Source organism: Dreissena polymorpha, chromosome 5 (assembly GCF_020536995.1).
Source record: "Dreissena polymorpha isolate Duluth1 chromosome 5, UMN_Dpol_1.0, whole genome shotgun sequence".
Classification (NCBI taxonomy): domain Eukaryota; kingdom Metazoa; phylum Mollusca; class Bivalvia; order Myida; family Dreissenidae; genus Dreissena; species Dreissena polymorpha.
In genome coordinates, this window is record NC_068359.1 from 112,592,245 (window position 1) to 112,610,651 (window position 18,407).

General features: G+C 34.5%; 1 protein-coding gene across 2 annotated transcripts in view; it reads right to left on the reverse strand.

Moving 5' to 3' along the window:
* Nucleotides 1-18,407, reverse strand: part of LOC127880903 (E3 ubiquitin/ISG15 ligase TRIM25-like) — a 285,579-nt gene that overhangs the window by 201,504 nt on the left and 65,668 nt on the right. The gene's annotated exons all lie outside the window — the stretch shown is intronic.

An 18,407-nucleotide genomic window follows, 5' to 3' on the forward strand; every position in this document is an offset into this window, starting at 1 on the left:
TGTTATGCAAACAGTGCAGTGATCCAGAAATTATATTTCCAGACACTCTACCCTTCGTGTAACAGTACCTCCCCCGTGACGGTATTGATTTCATATACACCATAACCTGGTTTGTGTTTTATTTTTATTTCAGGGTGTTCATAACAAATAAAGCTAGCATTTTGACCACATATTAAAATGATATTTTAAAGCGAAACTGACAAAACATGTATTGTTTTATTGACACACAATCATACATGGCAATGACAACGCATACAAAGCCAACAGCTTGTTTAAAACTAGTACTTTCTCTGCTTTCAGAAACAACTATATCTATTAATTGACAAAATCAATGCACAAGTTAGCCAGCATGTAAGGAAGTATCATTAAGTTCATTTTTGTTTCATTTCCGTGTTAAACGAGGCGTTCAATGTACATGATTATTGCAGCAAAAAGCTCTGTTCCTTCTTCTCTGTTTCTAGGTGGGTATTGAAGATTCAAATCTCCGACAGCTGCTCTTGCAATTGTCAGGAACTCTTGTGATACACCAAGTTCTGGAGGGCGTTGAGAATACTCCCGTTCCACATCATTTAATTCCCTTTGGTCAACCAGTGATATTTTACAATCTCTTGCGCCATGTACTTCAGGCTGAAAGAACAACACCTCAGGTTTTCCTGCAGGACATGAAATTCGGCTATTTCGACGAACACAATGAGTACTCCAAATATTGCATACTTCATTCAGGTCTTTACTAATGACAAGAAGATAACAATATCTAATGCATTCTAAGTGCACACTATCAGATGTGTCCAGTAATCCGAAATCACTCATATCTTTAAAATGGTTCATCCAGACATTTCCACACATTTCTATAAGACTTCGCCAAAACCTGTCAATTCAGACATTTCTGTTAGATGAAACATAGACGAAGCTTTGGATCCCCTGGTACTGATCTGCGTCTGTCCATCGTAATGCCATTTGCACATCACGGACAATAGAATTTTCTATACCGCGTCACCGTAAACCCGAACTGGAATGCCATTAATTTCCCTAATGTAATCTAAATAAAAGCTAGATATGTACATCGGCAGCACCTTGTGAATCAATGAGTCCTAAAATAAGACGAACCATCTCAAATGCAGCTGCAAGTCCATAATTAATCAGGAGTCTTTGACGCATTTGTCGGTAACCAGCATTTTCACCGGAAGCTGATAACTCAAGCAATATTTCTTGAATAATTTCTTCGAGACTGTGCTGACTTTGGCCTCTAGTCAGGCGGTAACGTCTCAAGACTCGGAAAATTGATCGTTCGCTTGTTATTGTTTCATGTCGTATGGCCATAACTCCAAGGATTTCACGTATAGAATAACCTCTCTGACGATACAAAACTATAAGCTGTGATGATGACATACCCCGAAGATCGGCGTCCTGAATATCGTATGCGGGCATGATCTGGAATTACCATAAAGAAAATTAGAGATCTATTATTCAAATAAAAAATCCAAAGGTCTAACAGGTGGCTTTCCAAAGGGGAAAATTGGTACTGTACCGTTTTCGACCTTTGAACTCTTTATGTGACATTGACACTGTATAGACTGTTGCCTTAATGAATACAGAAAAATCGCACATCCATTCCTCACCCAGTAATTTCCATTTTTATGTCTGAAAATAAATATGTAAAAACAGCTTCATGTATTTTCGTCAACAAAGATGCATTTACATAAAAAATAAAACAATAATAGGAAACTTACTACTTGCTATAGTATGCACGTACACTCCAGTTCTTGGTCTGTAGGATAAAGACAATGTTCACCGATTGAAGAGCATCTATTTTTATATAACTGGCATCTTTCGCGAATTAATATTCATAATTTCATGAAGTTATCTGATTTCGAGAAAAGTTATTTGTTTTTGCGAAATCTTCCATTATTTTCATGAACATTTTATCTGTATGTGTTGGCAGTTTAGAGCACTAACATGCATAAATTCGTTTTAACATAATATATTTATTTACGTGAAAATGTATCTGTTTTCGTGAAAAGAATTTCTTTTTCGCGAAAGCCTTCCATTATTTTCATGTTATTTTAAGTTGTTAAGTGGTGGCACAAATATGCTTCCATACAAACTGAATAAGATAGTTTTAATAATAATAAAAAAACAGTCACACACAGGCATCGGCGACCACGTCATCAAATGACAATTCGATGGAAATTGAAGATGAAAAATGGTCTGTGTAAAATCATGAGACAGACTGTCACACACATGCATCGGCGACCGCGTCATCAGAGTCATGTTCTTATCCAACAGTTCATATTTAAAAAAAACATTCGCTGACTAAAAAAAAACTAGAGATGAGAGAAGAAAATGTGTCTTTTCAATCATTATTTAAGCACTGATAATGGTAACTTGCCATAAATAAAGGACCATGTATAAGTGTAAAATAGGAGAGAAATACTGCCGGAACAACATAAGTTTCACCGCTTTATTATGCATGTGTATTGACATTCATTTTTAGAATACATCATTACAGTATAGTGTAATATGAGTGTCAAATATACTAAATTATAAAAAAAACACAATGAATATAGTGCAAACATGTACAAAAAAAGAGGTAATAAGTGACTAATTTAAAAAATAAAAAAACAAAAGGTAATCGGCGCTCCCCCTCATGAGGGATGTGGGTGGCTTCCCCTGGCAAAGCGATGCACCCTATATTCGGGTCATTTTGAGTTGAATATCTTGTTTTATATATATAGAGAGAGAGAGAGAGATTTGATAGTGAAAAATATGTTTTTAGAGAAATCGATTTTTTGTTATAATTTGATTATTTTTCATTAAAAATGATGTTTTCACTAATTAATATCATAGCCACACGCTAACCACATGTGTATTGGACAACTTCAATTGAGTTAATATTTATGTTGAGACAATCCCCACATTCCTGAATATGGGTCACCACATGTCCGTTATTCACTAAATCCCGAGTCTCATGCTTATTTTAAATGTTACGCATCCATTTGGTTTCTGAGCATTCTTACTTTTGTAAAGGACATATAATACTTAAATATTACATAAATAAACATGTTTACCAAACAAAATCTGCAAAATTCAAGAAACCATTCGTCTGCACTTATCCTGTCGTCACAAAAACGATGCGTACATAACGTGACCTTGTTTTGCTTTCGAAAAAAGAAACAGTTGTAAACATTGACACACGTCAACAAAAACATGAATCGACTTAACAATGATAGGCTTTTTGTATTCAATTCATATAAAACTATAAATCTTTACATAAATAAAAGTATTTTGCAAAAAACGTTTAACCTATCCGTTACTCACTAAAATCCGCTAAACACCAATCGACTGTAGTAGTTCTGCCCTTGGTAGTTTGAGGTTGGCGGCCTCTGGTAGTGTCTGATGCTGTCGCACAGAATGAATGAATCCTCACAATCACAAAGTTAAATACGTACGCGATAAAAACATGCCTTTGTACATAATATCAGGTAGCCGGCTGTTAAAAAGTGCCCATCACGATAAAATGTAAAATAAATCCGGTACACCGACTTAAGGGATAATACGGAACGACGGATTGACACAATAAAATAGATATATAGAGAGTGTATCACTAGTGTGCCTCCGTAAAGTACGGTCTATAGTATAAGACAAATTTGCTTAAAAGCATAGTAGTAGCTAACGCATATAGGGTAAAAGTTAAAGAGTTAAAAGCAAAAACATTAAAATATAAATTCGCGAGTAGCGACAGATATGCGTTAACATTACCCTTAAGGTCAGAATACACTAAATAGTTTCCCTATATAATTCAATGTGAAAGCGACAACTTTAGGCCAAAATAAATGCAACATTTTGCACATAGAGACCCCCATAACCATACCTTTTCTTAAAGGCCATTCAAAGCGGAATCGATTTATGCAATAAAAGACATGTCATGTTCAATGCAAAAAAGAACTTGACACAAATCAAAATCGACTGTTTTTGCAATTTATTTTTCGGCCGTTTCTTAGTGGAATGTAACCTTTTTCAGTGCGATGGTTTACTACAGTCTTCCACATTCTATACATAGATGGTGACGTCACTACGTTATTATCACCTCTATACTTAGACGCATCACGCACCTCCATTTGGAGGCATTTATGACTACGACACAAAGAAGTCCGCGGATGAATGAAGAATTTGCTTTATAAGTAAACTTTCATGTTATGATTTAAAATTTAAGTATAATTTTGTTCAGTCTTACGGTCTTATGTAAGTATTAATTAAAATTTTCGTAAGTTTTCAACAATTTCGCTCTTTATTCATTTTTTTAAACTGTACTTTCACTTTCGGTTGTATAACAACATGTATCCTTTATTGACGAAAGTTTGCAATGAAATAGCGTTTTCAAAACCGCTTAAAAAGTTTCAGAAGGTGTATCTGATGCATGTTATGAATAGACACAATGTCATAGCTATATTGCCGACTAGTATGGGAACAATTTGGTATTTCAAGTGGCTCCATTTGAATTGCAAGAGAAGTTCAAATTGACTTGTTCAGTTTGTTAAATTTTGACACCCTAATTATATATTTTTTTATAAGTGCCTGATAGATTTTTTTCTTTAAATAATTGAGATCAATGAAAATTTTAGTAAACGCACAGCATTGATGTTCTATGATGGTCATTTTTTAGTGGAATAGTATGTTACAATAAAACAATTATAACTATTGTATAAATGAATTTAGATTAGGTGTCATCTTTAAATGGGGTAGTAATTCATTATATGAGATTAGCACATTACATAGTTGAAAAATAAATAACACTTTAATGACTTACCATAGTAAAATAAAGTAGCATAGAATATGTTGCAGGTCATAAAATGTAAAACTGAAATTGAAGAAGCTTTACAAATATTTTACACTGACAACACTGCTGGTTTTCCACAAAAAAAAAATCCTTCCTATCTACCTGCCCTAGTTTTTTGGGGCAAATTTAAATATTATTAATATAATTGAGTTAAATTATTAAAATATCAATATGTTTTGATTACATTAGCTTATTATATTATTAATAATAAATACTTTGCAAGGAAAGTCCAATTCTGTTTTAATTAGTCTTAATTAGGTACTAGTAAAATTGAAAATATCAGTGACATCCAAAACTTGGCTTATATGCGTATGAATGCATATTTTCTTTGACAGTTACATAGTACCCTATTTAATTGGATTAAAAACAACAAAAAACTATAGTTTTACAACCCAGCCCAAGTTGACTCAAACTGAATTAATTCATCAATTGATCCTATTTAATTATATTAAAAACAACATGTGTAAGATTTTGAGAATATCCCATGTGTTCCTCTAGTATTCCTCTAGTACACCAACATGCACGTCTTTCTAATGATTTTCATGCACTCCTTAAACAGTTTAACAAAAATAATGAATGATTAATCCAAAGAAAACAACAAACAAGCTGCTTCATATAAAAAGTTTATTACATAAGATTACATAAGCAAAATAATCATTTTGATAATAAATCAAGATTATACTTCAACCAACCCATTATAAATTTATTGTGGGGTGGGGGGGGGGGGGGTAATGTAAGCACTAAAACTAAAATGGGGGAAATGTCTGGGGAGGGAACATCTTAGGGCGGGCGTCCGGAATTCCTGCTAAGGGCGACAGTGTTGTTAATGTGTCTTTAGAAGAAATAACTGAAGGAAAGTACTTATTGGTGTATGCCCATCCAGAAGCATTTCTGAGCATATCAATTGGAACAGCAATATTGAATGCATTTGAAAGAGATATAACTGTTTCATGAATTGCTTTTGTTGAAGCCCACAAGTCATGGTCCTTTAATGGTAGCTTTCCTATTAGGGAATTTTATACTTATTTTTTACTCTACAATCTAGCTCTTTTGTCATAAAATGAGAAGTTTTATTATCCAACAGGTTTTGTGTTTGAACCTCACAAATTTTATAATACCAAAGTCCCATCATATAATCATCATCACAATCAGCAGCAGCATTATCATATTCATCATCATCATCGTTAGCAGCAGCATCATTGTGTTGTATTATCAGAATTCAATACAAATACAAACACAACCATTACAACTCTTACTACTACTACTACTACTAATTAATTATTATCTACTACTACAACAAGAACAACAACTACGACTACTACTACTGATCTTACTTCTACTACTACTAGTCTACTACTACTACTACTACTACTTCTACTACTACTACCACCACCACCACCACCACAACCACCACCACCACTACTACTACTACTACTACTACTACTTCTACTACTACTACTACTACTACTACTTGGTACACCAGAACTTGTTGTCCATGGAGACGATAATGAGAACTCCCAGAGTATTGATCGAACCCTCGCCCAGCGGACATCATTCTCTACACCATAGCGACCATGAATTAATATTTGATGCCATGTACAACATAATTCACCTTATTACACAAAACATGGAATACACAAAATGAATGAAAATGCTTTAAAATAAATGCAAATTTGAAGTTTGAAACAAAACAACCTAAGCAATACATAATAAGAAACACTACATTATTGAAACACTGATACCATGAACATTTTAGGGTGTAACACCTTATGTACATGTACCAGACCTTTTATGTACTACCGGCACTTTGAAACTTTACGTACCACCTACATAAAATATAGGTGTTATTTCCATTCATTCATAGCAGTCCTAATGAATTAAGGTCATTCTCTAAACATGCTTAAAGTCTAAAGAAGGAAATAATTTGATTTTTTACAGTTTGAACATTAAGATCATTCTCTCTTCTCTTCAAAGTATCACATTTCAATTATACAATATAATACAAACATTTTAGACTTTATAATCCTTAGTCAGGATAAGATAAGAGACAAATGAATTTTTATAATTTACTTCAATTTCAGGTAAGACTAATAAATCATTTATTAAGTACTACATGTACTTGGGCTAATAAATTAAACTAAGACACTCAGTGACACTTAGACAATCTGACAAAATATAAAATCTATGGCCAATATAGATCTATAAGTCTAAATTCATAAATACTATCACACAAAATACATTTCATCAATAACACACATTCATATTAAATTAGTTATCTCTTTATATTATAACTATGGTACATAAAGTGTCAGATAGTGGTACATAAAGTGTCGGTACATAAACGGACTGGTACGTAATGTGTGACATTCAACATTTTAAAAATCAGTTAACAATATATGGACTTCATTGTTTTGCATATACGCATTCAAAGCATATTTATTAAAAATTAAAACACACTGTTCATGGCTGTATCATTTTATTTATACATGCATCAACTATTCTGGTTATTAATACATTTTTAAAATTATATATAAACAAGAGCACCACATTATGGGTGCCAAGCTAGGCTGCGGTGCAGTTTTGAATAAATGAAATTTATTAAAAGAATTTTTAGAGGTTAGTGACCTTGACCTTTGACCGAGTGACCCCAAAATGGGTGTGGTGTGTAGAAATCATCAAGGTGCATATACATGTGAGGTTTCAATGTTTTAGGTGGAAGCACTTTGATTTTTGAGCCTATGTAAAGGTTTTAGCACGACGCGGACGTCTGACGACGAGCTGTCTATGACAATACCTAGGGTTTTCCCCGAAAACAGCCGAGCTAAAATTGAGCGCCATTAGTCCAATTTTTTGACGCTCTTAAATATTAAGCTACGGTACTTTTTATATGGGTAATATTTGTAGCAAAGAATTTAGCCCATATAAAAAGTATCTCTAAATTCTTTGCGCTTATTATAAATAAGACTAGAGCGCCATATAAATTAAATGGAAAACATACATTATGTCATTGTCAAGAAAAATAAAGCTGTAAAAATCTCACCTGCTCGTCTTTGATGTTGCAATTAGCACATTCAGCATTTTCAGTATCTACTAAATAAATATATGAAAGTGCCAAATGTCCAAGATACCATGACGTCCTCCTCAAAATGTCAGATCCTTTGAACTCCATTTATTTTATCCCTGATTAATCCTCTCACACATGAGGCCTACATGTAAGATTCCTTGTAACGTTCACAGCGTTTATTTTAAATTGTTCACGTTCTCAAATTTTAGCAGGTATTTAATTATAAATATTTATTTATGATTTTGATTTATTTACTATTTCGAAGATACAGTCTTGCAACGTGTTTAGTTAGTCTAAGTTACGTGTTTAGTGATTCTTACAAACAATAGACTGACATAAAAAGTGGCTCCTTTTGAAGCACAAACTGCATCCATGTATATATTACAGCTGGCCCGGTTTGATGGGGCCTGTTTTTGATAATAATTAATTACCATTATTCACTTCCGTGTTTATTATGTTTACCAACGCCATGATGGAAAAAAGTCCGATTCCCACAATCCTTAGCGCGCATTCACACAGGTCAGTAAGACCGGTGTGACACAATGCAGTCTTCCAATCTCTTGCACGACGGTTACATTACATTCACCTCTGTGTGTGGCTCAGAACGGACTATTCTTATGAAAGCGTCTCATTCATGTCATGATCATACCAAGCGTTCATGATTGAGGTTACAGTATACTAAACAATCTCTTGCACGACGGTTACATTGCATTCACTGCATTAAAGAAAACCATCTCATACCATGATATCTTATATCAGTCTTAATTCATTATTATAAAATTGATATGGTTTTTTGATGTTAAGAAACCAACATACATACACACGTCGAAGCAATTCCTAACGTCACTCAATAAACATTATGTTCAATTGTTGACATTTGTAAAGTGCGTGAAATGATTCTATCAGCGTAAATGGGCAATAAAATAGTTCCAAAGAGTTGCATTAAAACTCGCAAGTTTTTGCACGATTTATCGTACATTTAAAGGTCATATTTCTTAATTCAATGCATGCGATCTTAAATATCCAATCAAATATACATTGAATGCGTTTGTTCGGTTTTAGCTATTTTATAGACAAAATTGCGTGCTGAGCCTTTCGCAGAGTTGTATGTGAGAGCAAGGAACGACAACTCTGCGTGGAGATTGATAGTCTTCATGTTTATCATATTGACCTTATCGCAACATCCGGGCACTTGCGTCAGTTAGAGTTACATGCCCCTTGACGACGGTGAAAACAAAAGCGCTGTCGCCATTGTTTTTGCATTGAAATATTTAACACTGCTCGCAATTTTCTTAAGTTAAGGCACATCTTCGCGACCATTTTTTAGAATAAAAATACCCAGAAATAGAATTTGTTTCATAATAAATTTAATTTAATGAACGAACACAAATAAGGATGAAAACAAACAACCAATAAATTTTAAATATATGCAACATATAGTAGCTGATTTGAACCTCTATATTTGTTACCTTATTACCTTGTTACGTATTAAATAAATAATCATGATCAATGTTATCGTTTTTATTTAATTCACACCAATTTCGACACTTTTTGTTTCCGCATGTTAGGTATTTGAATGCCCCTTTCTTCATCTCAAACCGATTATCTCGTTATGATCGGATACTGTCCAGACAAAGAAAACACGGTGTCATAAAGCCAGCTGGGGACCTATACTTGGGGCTCTGCAAAAACCACATGTGGTCATTAAACACAATTTATGATACCTCTATGTCATCTCTTGTCATACTGAGCAGTCATTTAAGCCAAATTTTTAATGCGGAAATAATTGAATATACAGTTGCTTTATAAAACACGTTGACACCTTAAATAAACATTTAATTAAATTAAATGCAATATTTTTCATTGGATTGTTTGCATCAGTCTTAAAATCGTGTAAGCTTTTGTATTCTGATGTTTAATTGCCCCTTTGTTTTGCATAATCCGATTATCTGGTTTTGATAAAAAATTGTCCAAACTTAACTGACAAAAAGGTGTCATAAACCACACTGGGTGGTCCAGACAGTGTCATTTAACACGATAGATGCCACCATGTCTCCTCTTTCTGGTAGTATTAAGCAGTCATTTGGATGAATAATTAACGCCGATGTACTTAACAGTTGCTTAAATTAGATATGTGACATATGGTCAAATATAAAGTCATGTCCAATTTAGATTATCAGAAATTTACACCGTAAAGAGACTAGCCCGATTAATTTATTAAAGTATTTAATAATTATAAAATTTACGTAAAAAAACAAGTAACGTATTTAGCGTGTATCAGTTAATTAAAAAGACGTCATTCCGTATTAAGATTTGATGTTACGACAATAAACGATCGACATCATAAAAAAGAAATTACGTTTGACAGCAACGGGGGTAAAAAATGTTTGAAAAACAAATATATTTATACAGATATATGTGTGTTAATTTTAATATTTGTCACTCGTACTCATTACAATGAACACAACTAAGGCTTTCAGTAAGTCATGTACCAGATGTCCCTACGTTTTTTACAGCTTCACATAAGCATGATAATTTGACATAGTAGCAATATAATTAATATGTTCGAAGATGAATGAAACCTGAAAAGAACGACAATACTCATTACATCAACATCTACAAGGATACTCCCATTATTACAGAATAAACAAATTTACCCGGTGTCTCAGTGAGAAAGTTAATCATGAATGTCGCCGTACTCGATCATCGGCCACTTGGTCGGGTCATTTTTCCAACATCCAGCTTGCAATTTGTACGGACATTCATTAAGTCCAATTAGTTTTATTTTCTGATCATATCGGGCGTTCGAAGTGCAATCTAACCCTTCATAATAGTCAAAAGACATTTTAAACACAAATTACAGGACATTTAATTACCTATTGACTTCCCAATAGGAATGCAATTGGCGAAATATCAGCAGAGGTGCTCAATCAGCGTAGTAAATCGACCGTATCTAGGGCATTGTTTTCACCGTCGCTAAGGGACTGCCCCTTTTGTGACGTCATCGCGATAAGGTCAATTTCAGGGATTCAGTAGTGAACACCTATTCATGCCTTACCATTATCTCCGAAAGATTACACCTGAATAATAGATAAAAGTGTAAAACATGCCTTCCTGTCAACTATTGATTTTTTTTAGAGAGTACAGCCCTTCATGAAACGGTTATTTAGTGTATTATTTAGTGTACTGTAACCTTAAGGCGATACCATGACTATAAATATGTAGAATCACAGGTACTTATTTAAACGAAAATACGATAGGTTACAAACCAACATGTCCAGCCCGTTGAACTTTGTATTACAATTTGGCTGACAGAATCATAGTATTTCGCTGGAGTTTATGACTATCAATTAAAACCCAAATACATATAACCAATATGAAAATAACATATGTTTATTGGTTGGTTAAATCGGTTTTGTGAGACACATATTATATCCAACAATAGGTGGAAAACGTATGGATCGGAGGATATATAAATCATTAAGAGGTTGCAAAGTAATGTACAATTATAAGCTACTAGTATTTACTAACGCTCAGCTGCAAGTTATTGGATAGGAGACGAGCGCCACAAAGACTTGCTCAAGCCCACTGGCAGAAAATGAAGACTACAAGACTACATAATACTTATCCGGAGCAGTCGCGACCTGGGAATAACAACGACCGCGTACTCCACTACACGTCTCCAGAGAGGATGCGACAAGTTAGCTTCTATAGCTAACCAATCTATCCAGTTGACAACAAAAATAACAGTCAGGAATAACAGCAAGGAACTTAAGAAAATGTGGGCGGAAATATCTCCTAACTGACGCACGAGCTGAAGCACTACAGCTGGGACATCATCGGACTAGCCGATGAGCTGGTGGCTAAGCGATACATCAACAGACGAAGAGCACAAGACATGGTTCAGCGGGGAAGATGCGCGGGGTCGCTTTCATCGTTAGAATGGAATAAGTCAACAGCGTTTTCAGTTACATAGTAGAGACAAACAAAAAAGGGCTGTGACTTCTTGAGTTTGCCAGAAGCCATCAACGTACCATAACCAAAACGCGGCATCCACACAGACCTGGCATGCTCCAAACGAGCAAGTACAAAACCAGATCGATTTCATACTGGCGCCGTAACGGTTGAAGCCCAGCATCAGCAAGGCAACACAAGAACGTTTCCAAACAATCTTAAGCAGTGCGGAAATGATCACACCTTCAGCCTCATCAGCCATCCCACACATCACCCTCAACCGATTTAAAAGTAAAGCCGAAGACATGAGGGCGTAAAAAACACAGTACAATCAATCTTCAAATGTCTGACACATTCTCCGAAGATGAGCCACGGCAGTTTGGTGGCAACCATGACCAACAAGCGATTCACGGCGGTCGTTGTCTAGTTTTACGCCTGCAGGACGCTTGCCGCATCAGACGCACGTAGGAACATGTTTCTCCCTCTGTGTAGGATGCCGTACAGTGCGATCCTTGCACAGGAATGACATAACTGCTGTGCGCATTACTTTCTGATTACACAAATAATATTTATTATGGGGACATTGTTTCGTCTCTTTACTATTGTAATCGTAATTACTCGGGTTTCATTTGTACTACTTGAAATAGTTCATCTTTTAATAATTATTTGGCTAAAATGTGTTTGTTGGCTTCTGTCACTGATTGTAATATTCATATCTCGAATTTCGTGTTTCCTTATTTTCAAAACACTTGGATTAGGTCATTAAAACTGACCATAAAGCGCAAAATACTATCAAGCGTCTTATTTAAGCAGATAATACTGTACTGTAAACAGTGTCGCTGAATGAACGTATGTGAAATAGACTTTTAGTTACATAATATATTATGTTTGCGGGTTCGATTGCCGACATGCCGCGAATTCTTCTAGTGTCAACAGCCATATGTTCTGTTCTCGTGTCTGCGCGTTCATTCTGCAAGAAGACTATCGGCACGTTGTTAAAACAATCCCATCATAAAATGGCATTAATCTCGGCGAATGGCGCGAGGACGGGTATTGCCGAAAATAAAGTTCGCTAACGGTTATGAAATGAAAGTATTTTGAATACATTCGGTTCATAACAGACACCGTTACGAACTGTTATCACTCTTATGTCAGATACAAAACAAAAACAATGATTTTTTAATGCTGAACCGTGCGTCTTGTTAGTGTAAATTTGAATCCTACAAGACAAAATACATGTAGTTCTTATACATTTCTTACAGGGGCATTTCGCCCGTTAATTTACAAAATTTAGATTATCTTAGACTATGTTTGTATTACATTGATGGTTATAATGTAGGTTATTTTATTTATAAAGGGTCATTTTCAAAGGGAAATGTTATAATAGCATTATAAATGATATGTACATCTAATGCCGCTAAAATGAGAACTCTTGATAACGGTTCTGTAATGTTATCATGTTCTAATTGAAATGCGATGTGAACGGCGTTTGAGTGTGTGTGTGTGGGGGGGGGGGTCTGAAAGATTTCTACATACATGGTATACGAATAATATATGCGTGAAAAGTTGGAATATGCATCGTATGCATTGACCGTTCCAATGGCCACATCTTTTATCAAGCAAGTAGTGCTTTGTTGGATGAATTTCCGAATCTTAAGTGGACGATAACAAGAATCTCTCTCCTGGTAGTTTATTAAATTGTATTGTAAATAGAAAGGGAATACCATCAGTACACCCGTTTAAAACCCGTGATTAAGCACTGCTGGTCGAACCCGATCAGCACAGTGGCGATGATACCGCTGTTATCGGGACAGCTCTTATATGCGCTCCAAGAAACGGGACAATTGACAGTTACATCACTTCCTGAGTTGTTCAATGTGTGTCTTGTAATGGTGCCGTGCGTTGTCCAGCGGAAACTGTCATGTTTCATTTGAACCTGCAAGTGGAAAAGTATGAAGGGGAATGTTTTTCTCAATGGTTTTATACTATTTCCGGAAGCAATCTATTGCTTTATTAAAATTAGCGGATATTGGTTATATTATCAGTATTATCGAATATGTAAAGTAAATCTATTATTATGTTCACTCAATAATGTAATGCATTTGGCGATTCCAATATTATTGATTACTATTTTAGGTCATTACTTTTCATTTCTGCCGTCTTTAGATTATAAATTGTACAGTGCCTTGTCTAGTTATTTATGTAATGTTAATCATATACATAACTATTAAGGACATGGTGGGACACGTCTTGTTTAAAAGTCCGGATAATTATTTTTTTTCAAGCTTGCACGTCAGGGGTGGGCAGTTTTTTGTATATGTCTATATAAACAATTTCCAAAATCGATGACGTGGTACTTCACCTTTCGTTTGCAACATAGTAGTAGAAAATCTTGTTTTTACGGGATCATCTGATTTAAAAATAGTTCCTTTCACTTCTGAGATCAGTTGCAACGTTTCAACGATATTTTTATTATTTAAAAACATGGCAGTTTTAATGATCATTTTGAACACGCCGCAAATATCAGAAACCGCTGATTTTAAATAAAGTGTACATACAAGTTCACTTGGCAAGGAAATAGAAACCAGAGGACGGTGCAATTTATATAGTTAAATAGAAAACAGAGTTTAATTTTCGAAGAACACGGACAGGGTATCAACATAAATTCCAACACTTCCTTAAAAGACTCTTTTTGTAAAAGTAACTTTGTTTTATTACATTTGAATACACTAACCCAGTCGCTTACGTTTTTATTGTCGTAATTTTACTTAATATACTTGTGACAAGAATGAGAATAGATTAAAACGATGTTGGTCCTTTGGAACTTAATTCATACGTATATCTTGACATTGTTCGAAAAACATGAACATGAGATTTTTATGTAGATTTCCTAATATTTCTATAGTGAACGCATTAAAATGCCGCCTTTACAGAACAGATAAAGAACGTCAAGCCTAAGAGGATTGTGATTTTGACTATTTTTTTTATAAAACATGCATACTTTGATGATACGGCAGTCAACAATATAGCTTTCGAGTGCAGGCAATTTGAGGCAGTCCAATATCAATGGACCTCAATCCAAGCACCAAGTGGCGAGCCCAAGGGGGGGAGGGGTAGACCGGGAGTGATGTATGTCCCACAGGGTTCAGCTAATTCGTTGCAAAACATTGCCGCCAGAGGGCGCGGGAGTTTCCCTTACATAGACGTTTTAAAACCTTGTTTACACGATAGCTGTAATGAGAATGTTGGTTCGCGATTATGGTCATGGATTCCTAAACATTTACAAGCCAAATACACATGTATCTAATTACATTGCGTTACTCAAATTAATTATTGCCATTGCTTCAGAGCATTATCTTTATTTTTTCCGAAAATCACATAGTGGTTCAACCAGTTTAACAACAAGAGTTGTTACATATGAATCTTATTTGACCTTTCATTAACGTACCCTATCCACATATTAAATTCATTTACACCTGTGCTTGCATTGATGCAGAACAATAGTGTTGATTGGTACCTTCGCCGTGTGATTATTGTGTAACATGCTTGCAACTTAAACGCCCTAGTATTTGGCTCAAAGATCTTTGATTTATAAGATAGTAAAACGTCTTGCAGGGCTGAATCTTGTCTGTCAACAGACTGATAATTTTGGCATTATCCCCTCTTTTGGTCCGCGGACCAAAATTTCTTTGATGCTTCCTTGGTAACTAGTATGTTGATTTTTCTCTAGCGTAAGAATATAATATTTTTTCTGTCCTATTTTCGTTTACGTATGAATATGAATACAGTATTATAGATAATACGATTGTATAGTACGTTTCATCATTTTCTTCAACAAGAGGACCATGGGCCCTAAGGCGCTCACCTGAGACCCAAAGGAACTAAACTATTCTGGGAAGGTGAAGTTCAAGATAATAAAAGTACTTCATACAGACGGGCGTACATACTTAACTTGCGCTTTATAGTTATTATTATTAGGGATTATTTAGTGTAAAATCTTCAAAAGAGGACGAGTGCTGAGCAGACAGGCGGTAGTTCAGACTTAGTGTGCTCTATTATTAAAATACGTGTTCACTGTTTTTCCATTCAAAGTTATTTAGAACAATGATACTCTGATTTTCAAGTAATGCTGCATTTCACATATCATAAATGACGTCTGTATATACAATTAATTAGAATAATGGTATTTCTGACTTTCATATTATACTGTATTTCACATATCATCCATGTAGGCCTACATGACTTTTGTATATCAATCTGTATTTATGATTTAAAAGGAAATTTCATACTTCATAAAAGAGCTAATTTTTGTTAATTATTCACATTTGTACATGTAAGTGTTGTTTGTAAACAATTCCTCTACGCTTCTACTCTTTATTTACAACCAATGAAAAACTAAAATGCATTTTAATTGTGAAATTTATTCTCAAATACAAGCTGCATTTAATATCATAAGTATCGAAAATAGTTGGTTTTAAGTACATTTTCTCTATCTCTTTAATTCTTGAACAAGGTATATCTGTGATATGATATGTGTACATGTAGACACGATAGTTTTTTTGGCAATAAATGTTCAACAGTAAAGTTGGAGAATATTTCAATGTATTTTTTATTGATCAATATAATTGAATTTTGACAACAGTTGTTGCCTAAGCTGTAAAGGATATATTTACGTACATATCTTTACTTTTTCTTCTTGATATTCATAATATACACTGGGACTTTGTAATAGTTATAAGTTAAATAACAGCCATATTGAGTAAGTTCAATCAGGCATCACTGTACTTAAAAGCTAAGATATATGAAATATCACGCCCATTAAATTTATATATATATATATATATATATATATATATATATATATATATATATATATATATATATATATATATATATATTGTATAAACCTTTCTTGGAAATATATAAGTACATAATTTTGCTATTTCAAGAGCTTGCTTTAATGTTTTAATATGTTCTTTTTATACAGTCAGCATGCTGATTTTTATACGAAAATAAATGCCAGACAGATGTATTTATGTGTTTATGTCTATATTGATACCACTGTATAGCAATTGCTGTTCCATGCTGTTCACTGCAAAGGGCTGTAAACAAGGGGTTAAAAATCAAGCAACTGTCAAAAGATAATGAGGAACCTGCTGTGGCTAATGTTTATTTCATTGGTCTGCGGTCATTAAATTACATGATACAAAATGTGTGAAAAGTGGCCAGCACAGGAATTTGGGGCCGGACTCTAAGCTGTTACATACAGTTGTTTCTCCCCTAAGTAATTTTCTGTGAAATCAATATTACTACTTAACATTTTGAGATTATTTAATAAAGGGTTTTCAGATGGCAAAATTACGTTTGTTGCACTTCATCCACAACCAATCATCAACATAATAATCCTCTGTTATTATGGCCATATTTTTCAAATGTTCAACTATTTTCAAACTCGTCCAAGGTATCCACATAACCAATGTTTTGACCAAATTTCATGATGATTAGGCAAAAATGTGACTTCTAGAGTGTTCACAAGCTTTTTTACTATATAAATAAAAGGAAAAAGACACCCCCCCTGGCAGCCATGTTTTTTTACCGATCTGAACCGTTTTCAAACTCAACCGTCGTATCCAGGAAACAAATGTTCTGACCAAATTTCACGAAGATTGGACCAAAAATGTGACTTCTAGAGTGTTCAAATGTTTTCACTTTATACATATAGAGAAAACTGCCCCGCCCCCTGGCGGCCATGTTTCTTCACCGATCTGGACCATTTTCGAACTCATCCGAGATATCAATAAAACCAATGTTTTGATCAAGTTTCATGATGATTGGGCAAAAATTGTGACTTCTAGAGTGTTCACAAGGTTTCCATATAGCCATATAAGGAATACTGCCCCGCCCCCTGGTGGCCATTTTTTTCAACGGACCGGAACATTTTTTAACTCAACCAACATATCATTAAGACAAACATTTTGGCAAAATTTACATGAAGATTGGGCATCAAATGTGACTTCTACACTGTTAAGGTATTTTCTATTATTTTACCTAGTGACCTAGTTTTTGACCCAGCATGACCCAGTTTCGAACTCAGTCGAGGTATCATCAGGACAAAGTTCTGACCGAGTTTCATGAAGATCGGAAATAAATGTGGCCTCTACAGAGTTCACAAGGCAAATGTTGACGACGCACGCCCGACGCACGACGGACAAAAGGTGACCACAAAAGCTCTCAATGAGCACAATGTGCTCAGGTGAGCTAAAAATGCAGTTTATTCCGTAAGTGAACATATTTTGAGAAAAAAATTGTATTCTTATATATACTCCCGTTATTTGGTCCGCGCAAAATGAAACTATTAGCACTTCATTGTATGTTTAATAAGCGGATCAAATAATAAGAATACATTATAGAGGTGCAGACTCTCTTGTTCCTAACCAAATAACGGGAGTATATATATATATATATATATATATATATATATATATATATATATATATATATATATATATATATATATATATATATATATATAGCAAGCGCGATGCTTTTACA